This window comes from Saimiri boliviensis, chromosome 9 (assembly GCF_048565385.1).
Source record: "Saimiri boliviensis isolate mSaiBol1 chromosome 9, mSaiBol1.pri, whole genome shotgun sequence".
In the NCBI taxonomy this organism is placed as follows: Eukaryota; Metazoa; Chordata; class Mammalia; order Primates; family Cebidae; genus Saimiri; species Saimiri boliviensis.
Genome location: NC_133457.1, coordinates 85,641,299 through 85,657,925, shown reverse-complemented (window position 1 = coordinate 85,657,925; position 16,627 = coordinate 85,641,299). Strand labels below are relative to the sequence as shown.

The window sequence follows — 16,627 nt, the reverse complement described above, 5'->3', positions numbered from 1 at the left end:
TATTGTGACATATTTTTGCCTTGGAAAATCTGCCAAAATATATGTAGAATGATAGCATACTTCAATCATACTTAATGAACAACTTGCTTAGGACTGAAGCTCTGGCCAGCAGCCAGCTGATCTGGATGCTCCAATTTTCAAAAGTTGTACAGTTCAGCAGCTCTGGTAAATGCAGTTCAATCTTGAAATTAAAGTGTTGCAGAGACACTTTCTGATATTGTTTTCCAGTTAATTGGCCTTAATAGAGTAAAAATAACATTCATCGTCAGTCTTCTTTCCTTTTCTTCTAAGCAATATAAGGAAAAGTTTAACTTAGTTTACCAAGGCCCACAGCAATTCTCAGCTATATCAAAATAAAACAGAATGAAGCGTTCTTAAAATACATTTTTCTGAATTCTATTTCAAATCTATAAAATCAGGACCTTTGAAATTGAGGAATCAATGTTTTATAATTCCCTCAAAATGATTTTCATACATTCTCAAATTATATTGGCTTGGTGCTTGATAGTTGTTTTTTCTTTCTTTTTTTTTTTTTTTTTCACTTTTCCTTTCTTCTGATCTCATAGTTGAATCAGATTGCCCTATTCTTTTGACAATCTAAAGGAAACATATTTGCATGTACACCCTGTAGAACAGTATTTACTTAAGTCTAGGTTTAACAGAAAATAATAAGTCTAATAAGATGCCCAAGTTCCTATAATAAAAATGAAACAATAAATGCATAGAAATATAAGGAAGAAATTACACCCATTAAATGCATCTAGCCTGATGAATGATAGGACGGCTGCTTATTCCAGTTGGAAATTTTACACATGATTGAAGCTTTATTTAGTCTAATGGAATGTGCTTCCTGAATCTGGCTTCCAACTAAGCCAGAGCACAATAGCAAGTATTATGTGATTGGACTGAGCTCATTCTCTTCTCTAAGTCATTGTGATTCAGTCTTGACTGCCTCTTTCTCTCAGGTAGTCTATCACCTTACTTTTCCCTTCTGGTTTAGTGGTTCATTCAGAATGTTACAGAAACTAACTTGACCATCCTTAAACATCATGGGTTCCCTTTCCAGTCTTTCTGTAAGAGCTTCTGAAATCACTGGGAATATTTGGCCTTATTTTACAGTTTAGAAAACCGAAACTCAGTGATTTATGGAGATAAAATTCACAGGAAGTGTCCCACTAGTGGCTAAGATGATCCTGTCTTACTGCTAGTGGATCACATGGGTGGACGAATGCCATGTTAATTGCACCAGCAAAGTAGAGATGACTCCAGAATACTTTTTAGGATAATTTTAATATTTGTAATAATCAAAAACTATTAAATATATCATCTTTAGAGGTTTCTGAACACTCATATATGTCCTTACATTTATTAGTCTTTATTCTGACACATTTACAGAGGTAGCGATGTGTCAAAATCAAACTGTAACTTGTGGCTTCTGAATGTTCTTAATCCAAACATTTCCTGTCTTCATGCATTGCTTAGCCACTGAGCATAAACCCATAAGATATAATATCAGAAAAGCATTGTCAAGATGCTCATATATCCTGTAAAGAACTTTGGTTTTCCTACTGGTCACCCTGGGTTGTCCATGAAATCAACCAAATCAATGCTCAAGTCTCAAATTGTTTTGAGCATCTGAATTAGGAAATTTAATATTAGAAGAAATGTACTCCATTCCCAGATAGGCTTTCAAGTCTAACACATTTCTAGTGCAGATGTAAAGGTTATTTATTGGTCAGGGATATTATAAAGTGACCCATCTACCATAGCTCTTAGACTTTCCAGGAAAATGGCAAGCCTCCCCTCCTTTGTTCAAACACTCTGTCTAGGTCTTGCCTTTCTAAAACTTCTCTTTATATACAGTTATCTCGGAGTGTGTCCCCACCCAAGAAGGAGATGTTAGGCTTTTGCCATCAATGGAAGAGAATCTCATGTTTCTCTCAAGTTATCTTCCTCCAGAAATCAATATGAGCTCGTTCTGGGCCACTGACTTGACTATGAATTCTGGTAAGGATGCAGTTATCAGACAGTGATCTAGAATTCATACTGATCTGCAGAAGACATTGTTTATAATAACTTAAACCACATCACAAGTTTCCCTATCCCTGGAGACTGTAGTGAAAGCAGAGCATCATTAGGCAAGATGCCTGATAGAAACATTAGATGTTGGTTCTTGTTCCCCAACAGTATAAAAATCCCAAGGAAGTTTTAGCCTTGCTGACCACATTTCTAGCATTGTTGACATTGTAGGGCTTCGTGAATAGTCCAGGCTGACTTTCATCTATTTCCCACCTATAGTCCTTGACATCTTCCATGCCATTGTCAAATTTTTGAGTTCAGAGAACTCCCTCTTCTACCTTCTAGCATTAACTCGTAATCATATTAATCAGGTGTCTCGGTGACTTAGTTTGCTATAATTCTTTTAGTGTAACCGCTCATATTTAACTCATGCTTCCATTTTTTACAGTCCCCAGTTCTCTTTGGAAACACAGATCAGCTTCTCTTGGAGATGGTTCTAAACATAATATGAGTAAAAATATACAATTGGACATATCGAACAATTCCCTGCATCTTAAAATCCCTGGACTAAGCTCAATTTCTTCTGAATCTAGAATATTAGCACTGGAGTAGCAGATTGGGAAGGATATAAATTTACTGAAATGTAAATTACCACATGAAAAATTCCACTCCTCAAACAACCACTTTGCTGAAAGCCAATCTGGCTGCCACTTGCATATGAACACTAATTGTTCAGGAAATAGCTGGGGCTCTTAAAATGGGAAGAGCCATAGGGCTCTTTATAAATTTTTTTTTTAATTTCTTATCCTGTATTATCTGAAAATCACTACTTGATGTGGTTTGGCTGTGTCCCCACCCAAGTTTCATCTTGAATTGTAGCTCCCATAATGTCCACATGTTGTGGGAGGAACCCAGTGGGAGATATTTGAATCATCGGGGCAGTTTCCCCCAGACTGTTCTGGTGGCAGTGAATAAGGCTTGTGAGATCTGATGGTTTTGTAAGAAGGAGTTTCCCTGCACAAGCTCTCTCTTTGCCTGCTGCCATCCATGTAAGATGTGACTTGCTCATCCTTGCCTTCTGCCACGATTGTGAGGTCTCCCCAGCAATGTGGAACTATAAGTCCATTAAACCTCTTTCTTTTGTAAATTGCCCAGTCTTGGGTATGTCTTTATTAGCAACATGAAAACAGACTAATGAACTGCTAACTGAAAGCAATTTAAATGTACTTTAGTTTTTACAAAGTCTAAGTAATTTCATCACTGTCTTTTTACTTCTTATTTTCCACTGTGATGCAACTCGTGTATAATTTAAACAAGCAAATAATTAAGTAAATAAGTCAATAAATAAATCTCCAAAAAAAAAAATCTTTCCAAACAGTGGGTAGAAAATATCAGTGGTCCAAAGAAGCAATAGTATAATACAATAAATACAAACACACCATCTTTAATACAGTTCACTGACTTTCTCTGTAACTTTAATAGGTGACAGTGCAGTTCAGTTGAATGAAGATTAATTTAGTATTTTATATTTTGGATTTGTGAACTCTTCTCAATCATTTAACATTTATAGATAAATGAGAAGTTGTGTTAGTCATCATTGTCAAGGTAACAAGTAATCCTCATATTTACTGGCTTTGCTCACACTCCATGTCAACTAATTTGGGACTGCGCCATTGCATGTCTTCGCATTCTGGCGCTGAGGATGAAGGAGAAGTGCTCTTTTTGCATTGCTGTTCTCCTGGAAAAGGGAAAAGGATAAGTCATTTGTGCCGTATTCCCTAATGCTTCTGTTTACAGATCATGATAGTTAATATTCCATTGAGTAAAGCATATCATGATGAGGTTCAAAATGAAGAGGGCAGCAAAGCACTTTCCTCCCTTGGAAGGCACAGAAATCACAAAGCAACAGGTAATGGTACATATTCTTAAAGGCCAAGGAGGCATGAATAATTGACAACAGCGATATAATCTAATACAAAATTATTTTTCTCCAATGCCATTATTTTTTCCTGGATATAGAAAAATGAGAAGAAGATGGAGCTTCATTACTGATATACCAGTTTTACTTGATTCTGGGTGTATATTTGTAAACAAGAGTGGAAGGTTCAATGTGAGTCTGAATATGAATGCAGTCAGGGGCATGAGCCTGGTGAATTAAATAGGTCAGAATATAATAACATAATACAAAGGAAAACAAAAAAAACCATACTGCAGTTTATATTATTCTTTACACTTGTTATATATAAAACATCGGAAGTTACGATGTACTAGAAGTTTTAGTTTCAAAAATGACAATGGGTAGTACAGTCACAACATAAATTGTTATTATGTATCAATTAGAAATGACTGTATGCGAAATCTCAGTGGCTTACAATAATAAGACTTGTTATTTTCTTAAGTATATGGAAAAACTGTGTGGTTTTTATTCTCTTAGCTGTATTCACTCATACCTCTGCCGTCAGGTTTTTCCACCCATTTGGAATGCAGCTGGATGCACGTAGACTGACCCAGAATGATTACAGCCGAGACAATTGGTTTGTCACCCGTATCTCTCAGTCTTCAATAGGACAGCCTATGCTCATTCACAGAGCAGTGACAGGGTTCTAAGGAACAGAGCAGAAGCTGCGAGATGCCTTGAGGCCTAGGCTTGAAACTTGCACAACAGCACTTTTGTCACATTTATTGGTCATAGTAATTCACAAGCTGAGCCCAAATTCAAGGAAAAGGGAAATAGGCCCTACCTCTTGAAGGTAGAAGCCAAGATATCATGTAACAAAAGATAACCTTTTTAGATTAAAAAAATGTGTTATTTTAGAATAGTTTTATGTTTACTGAAAAATTATGAAGATAATAGAGAACCATACATCCCAAGCCCAACTTTTCCTACTATTAACTTCTTATATTACCGTGATGCATTTGTCACAACTAAAGAACCAATATAAATATATTATCACTAGTAAATTTCATATACTTTATTGAGATTTTCTGAATTTTTATCTGAAATTTTTAAATTTTTTCTCAATTTTTATTCTTTTTTCTCCCAGGATCCTGTCTAGAATATCACATTACATTCAGTCATTATGTCTTATTAGGCTCCTCTTGGTTGTGACAATTTCTCAGCCTTTTCTAAGTTTTGATGACTTTGACAGTTTTTATTAGGGTACTGCTCAGGTATTTTGCAGAATTATTATTATTATTATTATTATTTTTGAGATGGAGTCTCATTCTGTCACCCAGGCTGTAGTGCAGTAGTACAATCTCAACTCACTGCAACCTCTGCCTCCCAGGTTCAAGCAATTCTCTTATCTCAGCCTCCCGAATAGCTTGGATTACAGGCACCTACCACCATGCCTGGGTATTTTTTGTATTTTTAGTACAGACAGGGTTTCGTCATGTTAGCCAAGCTGGTTTCAAACTCCTGACCTCAGGTGATCCTTTCATCTTGGCCTCCCGAAGTGCTGGGATTACAGGTGTGAGCCCCTGAGCCTGGCCAGAATGTTTTTCAATTGGACTTTGTCTAATTTTTTCTCATGAACAGATTTGGGTTAGGAGTTTTTGGAAGGAAGACCACAAAGGTCAACTGCCACTCTTAATACATTAAAACAAGAGTACATCTTACTGACATGCCATCACCTTTGATATTGACCATGTCCACCTGAACAGTGTAGTTTTGTCAGCTTTCTCTACTGTAAAGATACTCTTTCCCCCTTTTCCATATTGTAATCATTGGAAAGGAGTCACGTTGGACAAAACACAAATAACAGTAAAAAGTTATGTTTTGCCTCCTTGAATGTAAAGTAGCCAAATAAATTATTTGTAATTCATCCACATGGGAGAGTTGTCTATTTTCCCTATTTATTTATTTGTATACTTGCTTGTTTATTTATAGACAGACAAGATTTATTTTCTACTTTGGGTTATAATTTAACAGTACTAATGCTATTTTTTTTTCTTTCCCATTTTGTTCCAGCTTTGGCCATTGAGAACTCTCCATTTGTTCTTGTATCACTTTGTCATACTTCTATTATTGTGGGGGATTTTTTTAAATGTTTATTTCTTAGTATTCCCTTAATTTTTGGTATTACAGAACCTTCAGCCTTCTCTTGTGTATTTTCTGAGTTCTAGAATCCATCATTTCTTCAAGGAAAACTTGTTCCTTGTATTAGAGAATAGTGTTACATACCAAAAGCTGGATCCTGGGTGTGCTCATTACTGCTGGAGTGTTGTTGCTGCTAGGCCCCTTCAGCCTACAGGATGACCAAATGTATGGGTGTAAACTAATGTGTCTATCCCTGTATCTCTGAATATTTCTATATGCATCTCTGTGTACCTATATTAAGCTAAACATGAGTTCTTACTCATATCTCCAACTCTGTTACCATCTGGATCATTTTAGCTTTCCCTCTTTGCTTATTTGTAACCTCATATTCCAACACTAAGAAACCTGTCACTTTCCATCTGCTATCAATTTACTCGAGTATTAAATTTTAGTGTAAATGTATGGTGGTTTCAGAACTGTTAACTTGAACTCTTGTGGGAAACAGCTTTATCAAGTAGAATGCAGTGCTTATGTGCAGTTCTTTCTACCTTTACTGTTATTTCCAAAATTATTTAGGTCAGTACCTTTTCTCCCATATGCTTCAATTAAATTGTTTCATACATTTGTAATACAGTTAGATTCTTTTGTCACATACTGAATTCCATTCTGGAATTTCCTGGCCTCCTAATTTTTATCTGCATGCATTAAGATTTACTGTTTGTGCTTCAAAGATCTATGAGTTTTAACGTATGCAAAGCATTATATGTCCACAATTACTCTATTATACATAATAGTTTTACCTTTCTAAAAAACAAACAAACAAATAAAAATACATTTTCACCTATTCAACACTGTTCCCACTCAGATGCCCAGCAACCACCAATCTGTTCTCTGTCTTTATAGTCTTCCCTTTTCCAGGATGCCATGTTAATGGAAGCATAAATTTATAGCCTATTTAGCCTGGTTTCTTTCACTTAGCAATACACTTTGAAAGATTTATCTGTGACTTTGCCTGGCTTGATGACTCACTCTTTTTGTCCCTGAGTATTAGTCTATCCTATGAAGGATGTAGGGCAGCTTGTTTATCCATTCTTCTATTGAAGGACATCATCATTGCTTTCTATTGAGGAAGATTAGGAATAAAGCTATTATAAACATTCACATGCAGGTTTATATGTGGACATGTTTTCAAATCAACTGGATGAAATACATAGGAGCACAATTAGTGGTAAGAAATTGTCAAACTGTTTTCCAAAATGGTTATACCAGTTTGCATTCACACCACCAGTGAATGAGAAATCCTGTTGCTCCACAGTCTTACCAGCAATTGATATTGTTGGTTACTGATTTTAGCCATTCAAATTAGTGTGTAGGGCTATCTCATTGTTACTGTTATTTGCTTTTATCTAATGATCATTTTTATAATCAATCTACTGCATTTACATAGCAATCATTAATAAAAATACTTTTATGAATTCATAAATTATATGAATTGTTATTCAATATCTTTTTAGAATATAAATTATTCATCCTGTTATGATTGGCTAGTTTAACTTTGGGGAAATCTGAAGCCTAATATTCATGTTGTTACTTTTACATCCTCAGCACCTGATACATATTAAGTGCTCAATAAGTTTCCTTCTGTGAATGAATAGACAAGTGTAAATTCATCTCTACTAAAACATTTTTAAAAATCAAAATATTAATTATTGTGGTAAGAGACCCAGAAGTTCTTGGGGATACTTCTCAGGTTTGGGGGATTTTTTTCCTTCTTATTCTTCTTCACCCTTTTCCTAGATCTTGATGGTAACATTTGGAAAAATGAAAAAGTATTAAAAAAAAACTTACCTACTTCCTACTCTCTTTTACCACGCTTTAGCTAATATAAAAGCACTAACTTACATCAATATATTGGCTTATTGCTGGAAGTCTTCACCAGAAATTGGGATTCTAAGGAAAGGCAGATCTTGGGAGACAGAGGAGAGACAGATCTTTAGTTTTCATGTGTAGTTTTGATTATCTTCTTTTCTGTATGCATTTAATTACTTCACACTGAAAACAAAGTAAATTTTTTCCACGTGTATTTTCATGCCTTTATTCTTGTTCTAGCCTGAAAGAGCATACTTCTGTGTAAAGTTCATTTTACCATTTCCTGTCATTATATCCACACGCACAACTGACTTGGATGTTTTTACTGAAGTGAATCATTAATTTGTCCAGTAAACCACTATTAACCTTTATTAAGAAATCAGTTATTTCTCAATCATCCATTTAAGTAATTGCCCCTTTTAATTAAGGTTTTGAACCAGCGTGGCCTAATTCAACAGCATTATCTACACAAGTAGAGTCCTTGAAAATCAACAATATCAGTAATAACAAAAATAATTTAAGATTGTGTTTCGGGGCTCTCTTGAACTGTGTATTTTCTCTGATTTTATGCCACCATAGCAATCATCAGCACAGTTAACTTCTGTAACCAAAGGTGCGGGTTTTTATTTCCCCACACGCCAAGTAGGGGATACCAGCTGGGTGTCCCCAGTTCAATTCCGATGCTGTCTACCTAGGGATAATGCCATATCCCACAGACTAGGGGCTCTGTCTCCAAGCTTGCCTGCCCCTAATTCTTTTTTTTTTTTTTTTTTTCATTTTAAGTTCCAAGGTACATGTATAGGATGTGCAGGTTTGTTTCACAGGTAAATGTGTGCCATGGTGATTTGTTGTACCCATCAACCCATCACCTAGGTATTAAGCCCAGCATGCATTAGCTTTTTTTCCTAAATAGGAAAATATTTAGGAAAAATATTTCCCCACTCCCTGACAGGCCCAAATGTGCGTTGTTTCCCTGGCCCCGTATCAGTGTGTTCTCATTGTTCAGTTCCCAGTTATAAGTGAGAACATGCAGTGTTTGTTTTTCTCTTTCTGAGTGACTTTGCTGAGGATAATGGCTTCCAGCTTCATCCATGTCCCTGCAAAAAACATCATGATTTCATTCCTTTTTATCTGACCCCACCTCTTTAGACAGCAGTTTCAGGTCTAGGCTGTTGAAACTTCTGACGGGCTGACTTCAAGTTGAAGTTCCCACAACCCTCTCTTTGGGTTGGATTAATTTGTTAGAGCAGCTCACAGAACTCAGGGAAACACATTTATTGGCTTATTGCAAACAACATTACAAAGGATGCTGATGAAGAGATAAGTAAAGTGAAGTAAGGGAAAAGCAGCATGGAGCTTCCATGTCCTCCCTGGGCAGCCACCCTTGTCCAGCCATCCGGAAGCTGCAGAACCCTGTCATTTTGGGTTCTTATGGAGGCTTCATTACATAGGCATAATTGACAACCATGTAGGAACATGATTGGACAAAAAGTGCATAATTTATATCCAGCAAAACTTGTCTGTTCAGACTTTGTTGGGCTTTCTGGGTAGCATTCCTTTCTCTAGGGTCTGGGGCAGAACTCTGGCTGGAATGAGGGTTTTTGACTCACAGTCAGATTAGACTCCTGCCTTGGGCAGGTGAAAAGGGGACAGAAGAAGGTCAGAGAGAGGAAGAGAGAGAGATTTTGTTTCCTGAGGCCTAAAGTGCCCCAACATTATAATGAAAGGCCGTGACAAAGGTTTGGGAGTTATGAGCCAGGAACCATGGACACACACAAATATGTAAAATATCACAGGTGACTCTCTAGGGGAAAAACTGTCCTAATTCTTTTCTTTAAAAAAGCTGTTATTTTCTATAATGAAATTGTTTAAATTTCCACCACTGTGGAATTCCGCGGAAACTGAAACACCAAGTCATACTGGTGCGCTGGTCTTTGTGAAGACAAGGACAGCTTTCTTTCTTCCTGTTAGCAGCTCAGGGTTAGAAGATGAGACTTTGTTCCTGGAATGTCAGTTTCTCTATTTCAAAATGAGAATAAGAAGATCCATTTTGTTTCATTCTCTCTTGCCCTGTCCCCATTTTATTAAGGTATAATTAACAAAAAAAATTGTATACATGTATTGTGTACAACGTGATATTTGATTTTTGATATATGTCTACATACAAAAGTGGTTAAATCAAACTAGTTAACATATCCCCTCACATACTTACTGTTTTTTTCTGGTTAAGTTGACTTTCTTAGTAATTTTCAGACAAAGAATATACATTATTATTAACTGTAGTCACCATGCTGTAAAATAGATCTCCAGAACTTATTAATCCTGAGCATAAAACATGCTGCATATTAACTATATTTACACTTCAACTGGAGCTACACCAATTGTCAGTAGTAAATGAAACTTTGTACCCTTTTACTTGTTTCATTTCTTTCTAAGTGGCATAAAGTCAGACTCAAATGCAGACCCATAAGACAGGTACCACTTGTGGAGCTGAAATAACTGATCTGATTTTTATGGTGGCAAAGCAAGTAATATAGGGGGTGAAAGGAATTTTCCATGGTTTGCTGATGACTGAGTCCATGAAAAGATAAATTTAATATGACGGCTATTAATATAGACAACTCTGGGTAGACCAAATCTAATAAACCCTAAGCAAATATTTAATCAATATATTGTGGTTTGAATAAAGGAGACTGAAAATGCTTTAGCCCAGGGCTCAATGTAATCATGCTGACCGCAGTTCTGAGAGCTGGCTGCTGTCTAAGGAGAATGATGATCAGCGTTTCCCAGACACATCAGTCTAACACTGAATCCACCTATTTGACCAGCCCTATTAAAACCATATCAATCATTGGAAACTATATTCCCAGACTGTGCTATTTAATTTGCTACTGAAAAAATCAGCTTTTTCCATTATGCTAAATGTCTCAACCCATACGTTCTGCAAAGCAATGTTTTATTTTTAAACATTGGTTTATTTCACGTTGAGGAATCAGTCTATACATAAGTCTAGGGAACATTCTTTTTCGCCCTTTAATTTTAGAAACAAAAGGAACCAGGTTATTGTTTATCAAACCCATTATTCAGTCTCCTTTTGTGAGAAAGTTATAGCCCTCAACTTGCTGCTATGTGAATTGCAGTGACTTCCCTTGGAGGCATGACTTCCTTAGCTCAGTAATATCACTCTGCCCATGTGACTTGCTTTCATCAGTGGAATGTGACCAAAGTAATGCATGCCGTATTTATAGTTTTAAGAGTTATATATGGCCAGGCACAGTGGCTCATGCCTATAATCCCAGCACTTTGGGAGGCCAGGGCTGGCAGATCACCTGAGGTCAGAAGTTCAAGACCAGCCTGGCCAACATTGTGAAACCCTGCCTCTACTAAAAATACAAAAATTCGCCTGGTATGGAGGCACACACCTATAATCCCAGCTAATCAGAGACTGACCCAGGAGAATCGCTTGAACCTGAGAGACAGAAGTTACAGTGAGCCGAGATTGTGCCATTGCACTCCAGTCTTGGTGAAAGAGCAAGACTCCATATCAAAAAAAAAAAAAAAAAAAAAGCGTCATATATGATTCAATCATCTCCATTTTTCTTTTGCAATTGAGAAAGGTGTGTCCCAAAGAAGGGCTGATTCTACATCTTGTATCAGGCAGATTTGTAGTTAATGTGCAGCTTTCATATCCCGAATATAAGACAAAGGAGAAAGTAATTGATATAAACCTTTGTAGTTCAAAGTTGTGGGTTTTGGAAGCTGATGGTTATTGTAGTATCATGTAGTAAATACTGGCTTACATGTTTAGCAAGGATTCTGAACATGGTGAGAAAAAACATTTTCTTAGAAATTTGTGATAGCCAGGATTGTTCGTAAGCTAGATTTTTATTTATTTATTATTTTTACAAGCATACAGAATATTTCTATGTTGTGAAACTTCTTCCTTTAAAAATAATGCTTATGACACATAGGTTGATACTTTGTTTTACATATCAGGATTGTGTTATATTCTCTACCACGTCCTTATAAATATTTCCAAGTCTTCAAAATACCCTGCTGAGAAGTTACTTTGGAGTTCTATCTTACAAAGCAGGGAGTTGGGACTCAGAGGTGACATTCTACAAGCTACAAAGACATGGTTAATATTTCAACCCATGCCACAGCCCCATTCATGCACATTTTATCATCTCTGTCACTTAATAATCTTTCAAATTAAATGATATTTTTAGAGATGCAGAAAGAATAGGATAGAGAGATGTGTAACTCAACAGAGAAGACACAGTTACTCAACCAATACCCCACAGAACTCCCCCAGAGCTCCATTTGAAGGATAAATTGGTCTTTAACAATTTTTTTCAATGCCAACATTCTGATGGCATAATCACCTTTTCCCTGTTTTTCTAAGACACTGAAACCTTTCCATGTTCCAGTGTAATCATGCAGATTTCAAGGACACAATTTAGAAAACTAGACCAAAATTTTAGTAGGATGGAGTTTCCTTGAGTTTCCTTCCCTTAATATTTGCATCTCTGTTGCTTCTAATAACAAAAGAAATTCATGTTCTTCTTTTCTTGTAGAAAAATTTAAAAATGCAACAAAGCTGTAAAAATAAAGTGTCATGATTATGCATTTCTCTGAGTATAATTTATATTTCAATAGAAACTTTGCATACATTTAAAAAATTTATGCCACATTGATCTAAAACTTTTAATTGATAGATTTATTTATTAGCCATTTATTCAATACTTACTAGGCAGCAACTCTGTGCTGGACTGAGCCTTCAGCTACAGTGAATCCAACAGGCAATTATCTACCCTCAATATCACTTAACATTCTGCGTGGAAGACAGATAATGAACTGGGCTAAAAAGGGGCAATCAAAACTGTTAAATTTGGGATACATTCCCTGAATAATTGTATCAGGGTGAAGACGAAGATGACTCCTTTGGATAGAGTGAGTAAGAAAAGTAACAGTTGCATTGAATTTTAAAGGATGAGAATGAATCAGCCATACCAGGAACTGGAGAAAGACCTCCCAGTCAGAGAAAAGAGAGAGCAGAAGGCACCAACCCAGGAAAGAGTGGCTTCTGCAGCAGGGACAGAAGGAGGTCCATGTTGGGTTGAAGCACAGTTGGGTAAGGGTGGGAGTAGTCTCGGGTGGTGAGAAGATGGACATAAAAGTGGAGTTCATCTCAGGTGGAATCTCTTAGGAGGTAATAGGAGTTTGGATTATTTTGGGGGTCAGGGGGAAAGGGAAGCCATCAGAGTGACTATTTGACTAAAGCTTTAGCGTGTTCACTTCAGACACTGCATGGCAAAATGCACGGAGAGGAGACCAGTGGAAACTTCTATTTGATTTGCGTATTTTGTCTGTATTGACCACAGTTTCTATACATCTTGGAAACAATGACATTAACTTATTTTGCAACGAGTTAGCTAGTAGAAAAGACAGAAAAGGGCCAGGTGTGGTGGCTCACTCCTGTAATCCCAGCACTTTAAGAGGCCAAGGCGGGCGAATCATCTGAGGTCAGAAGTTCAAGACCAGCCTGGCCAACATGGCAAAACCCTGTCTCTACTAAAAATACAAAAATTAGCTGGCCATGGTGGCAGGCACCTGTAATCCCAGCTACTCAGGAGGCTGGGGCAGGATAATTGTTTGAACCTGGGAGGCGCAGGTTGCAGTGAGCCGAAATCATGCCATTGCACTCCAGCCTGGGTGACAAGAGTGAAACTTGATCTCAAAAAAGAAAAAGGCAGAAAAGGGGAAATTGCAACTGGACATTTATTACAGGATTCCAAGTAATAGATAAATGTAACTTATCTATTAAGTTGGATGAAGAGTAATAAATAGATTTCAGGTTGTTTTGAGAAGAGAATTTATAGAATTTGGTGATAAGCTAGAGGTAGAATATAAGAAAAGAACCCTCAAGCATACTTTGCAGTTTTCTAACCACAATGACTATGGAAGACATGAAGTGTTTTTCTCAGATGGGGAAGATGTAGACAAAAAAGCAGTGAGAGAAGAGAATCACAAGTTGGACACTGAAGGTTTTTTGAGGGACAAATAGAGATATCAGGAATCAATTGTGAGGTCCAAATGTTAGGTATTGGTTTAAGACATAAATCTGAGGAACTGGGCATTTAGACCAGAGGTTAGCAAACTTGCATGTGGGCCAAATCTAATCACTGTCTGTTGCCTTACGACTGTATAAATGCTTTTTCATGTTTCAATGGTTGGAAAAAAAATCAAAAAAATTGTAACATATGGAAATTACATGAAACTTAAATTTTAGTGTCCATAAATGAAGCTTTATTGGAACACAGCCACACTCATTTGTTGATGTATTATCTATGGCTACTTTGATACTACAGAGTAGAGTAACCATGACAGAGACCATATGGCCTGCAAAGCTGAAAATATTTACTGTACAGCTATTTATAGAAAGACTTTGCCTACTACTAATTTAGATGATATTAAACCTACAGGATTGGATTGTACAAATCCTAGAAAGTTTTGCTTTGTCTTTGCATCCAGTCAGCCAGATGTCCTGGAAAAATATGGGAACCTGGAGAGCGGACCATCCATTCACTTGCCTGCCATGAGTCTCACTTGTGGACTCTCCAAGAAAGAAAAGACACCAGACGAGAATGATAAATGACAGAAGCCAGACAGGGTTCCTGCACTGCAAGCTCCAACTTAACTCGAGAGTGAACAGATCTGCAAAGTTAAAAAAAAAGAGAGAGAAAACATGGGAAAAGGGCCTTCTGTTTATTTTTTTTCCTCTTATTAATTTACCACAACCACTGTCAAGCATCCCAGTTTCTGTCTGGGAAGAGCAGCTGGCAGGGACAGTGATAAAAAAGCAGCTGGAAAACACCAAGAAATCATGGAACCCTCATAAAAGAATCAAAAGACAATGCTTTCAAACCACTTGAAAAACTAAATCCATTCTGGTCATGCCATTATGTTTTTCGTGATGTGTTAACTGCAATAAAGGACATCGGCAGTTGTGGATTGGGGTGGAATGTTTTCAATGAAATACCAGCCTCCTAAGTGACAAGATTTCGAGGATCTATTTGGGAAACCTGTGCTTTAGCATGAAAATTATGTCCATGATGTGTCTTAACTGAGAGCCAGACAAGTAATTTTTTAGTAGAACTTCAAACAAATACAATAGAGTATAAAACATACTGTACTATAGTTACACTTCTACTTGAGCTATACCAATTGTCAGTATTTTCTACCTATCTTATACACAATAATAATAATTCTCTTTGGGAAGGTTTAGCTAATAAAAGGGAGATGGGGTGGTAGTTATGTACCTCAGGATTGCAACTTGAGAGTGAATGGCAAGGAAACCACTTAATCTTTTTCAAAAACACACACAAACTCTGCACTTCAATGTCTTAACTAGGTATTTGAGGTATTTGAGGTGGTTTTTTATTCGTGTTTTGAAGTATTGACTGTGACTCAAGAAAGGCTAGAAGATGCCACATCCATTCATATTTTTCTACTAGGATTCTTAGGACTTCTAATTGTGGTGAACCAACCTCATTCTACCAGTCATACATGCTTACAATGACTTGTCAGCTTTTCCATTCCCTGGTCACTTAAGTGTATCCATTTATTTGCTTATCTCCAATATTGCCGAAATCTACAGTGAGGAAAAACATTATCTGAGCCTTTATATGTTGAACTATTATTAGGAAATATTTGGCATTGATGTATAAATAGTTCCAAATGTGGAACAAAATGCCTGTGTTAAAATTTCTGGAACTTTCCTTTCAGAAACTTTTATCATTTAAATAGGCTCATAAAATTATTCTGTCACGACATATACCACAATGTAATATAATCTGTTTATTTGTATTTGTGTGCATGTACCCAAATGCACACACCATACATCAGACATTATTTTTTAAATTTCTTATAGCCAGTGGTTATTCAATAAATATTGGAAGAAAGGCATACAGACTTATCTATACCTAGGGAGTAGCTTTGACCTTGACCAATTGAACTTCTACTGTCCATGAGCGTGTTGTATTCTATTTAGAGGATACCGGTATAGAGCACCTTGCATATATCGATTGCTCAATAAATGATGGGTGAATGCAGAGTAAAATCAGTGCTGACACTTTCTTTTTTACTCCCCATGGGCATGGCACAAATTTAAATAAACGAGGTGATTTCGACTGAAAATAATTTTACTGTATAGTTTACAAAGTGCTTTTGTATCCAATCACTCATCTAGTCCTTACTACAGTTCTACAAACTAAGTAGTTTTATCCACATTCTAAGATGATAAAATTATGCCCAAGAAGTTAGATGAGTTGCTCAGGGTCATCAGTGAATAAGTCATCATGAAGGGAATGAATCCAAATTTGGTGGCTTTGCATCATCCACTTTTTGTGTAGAATTGATAAGTCAAAAGTCTGTCTCTCATATGCAAGTCAGGGTGCCAGGCATACAATCTTGAATGCTGAGTCTCAGGCCTTCAATGAGCGATTTGTATTATAACCAAATAGAGTTGTTTAGCTATTTTAGGTTAGCATTTATGATATTCACACCTATGAATCTACCACCTTTTCTCTTTACAAACTTACAGGTTGACAATTTTCCTTCTGAAAATTCACTGAAAATGACATTATTTTGTTTTTGCCTCTTGATTTTTGGTGTGTTTTCTTGTTTTTGTTTAAAACA

The 16,627-nt window shown here is 36.6% G+C and overlaps 1 long non-coding RNA gene across 2 annotated transcripts in view; it reads left to right on the top strand.

The window, feature by feature from the left end:
- LOC141585679 (uncharacterized) overlaps positions 1-16,084 on the top strand; it is a 378,650-nt gene extending 362,566 nt beyond the window's left edge. For both annotated transcript variants that reach the window (XR_012519301.1, XR_012519300.1), the window contains one exon: positions 14,462-16,084. This is a non-coding gene — a long non-coding RNA (uncharacterized LOC141585679). The remainder of the gene's footprint in view (positions 1-14,461) is intronic.
- The last annotated feature ends 543 nt before the right edge of the window (positions 16,085-16,627 follow it).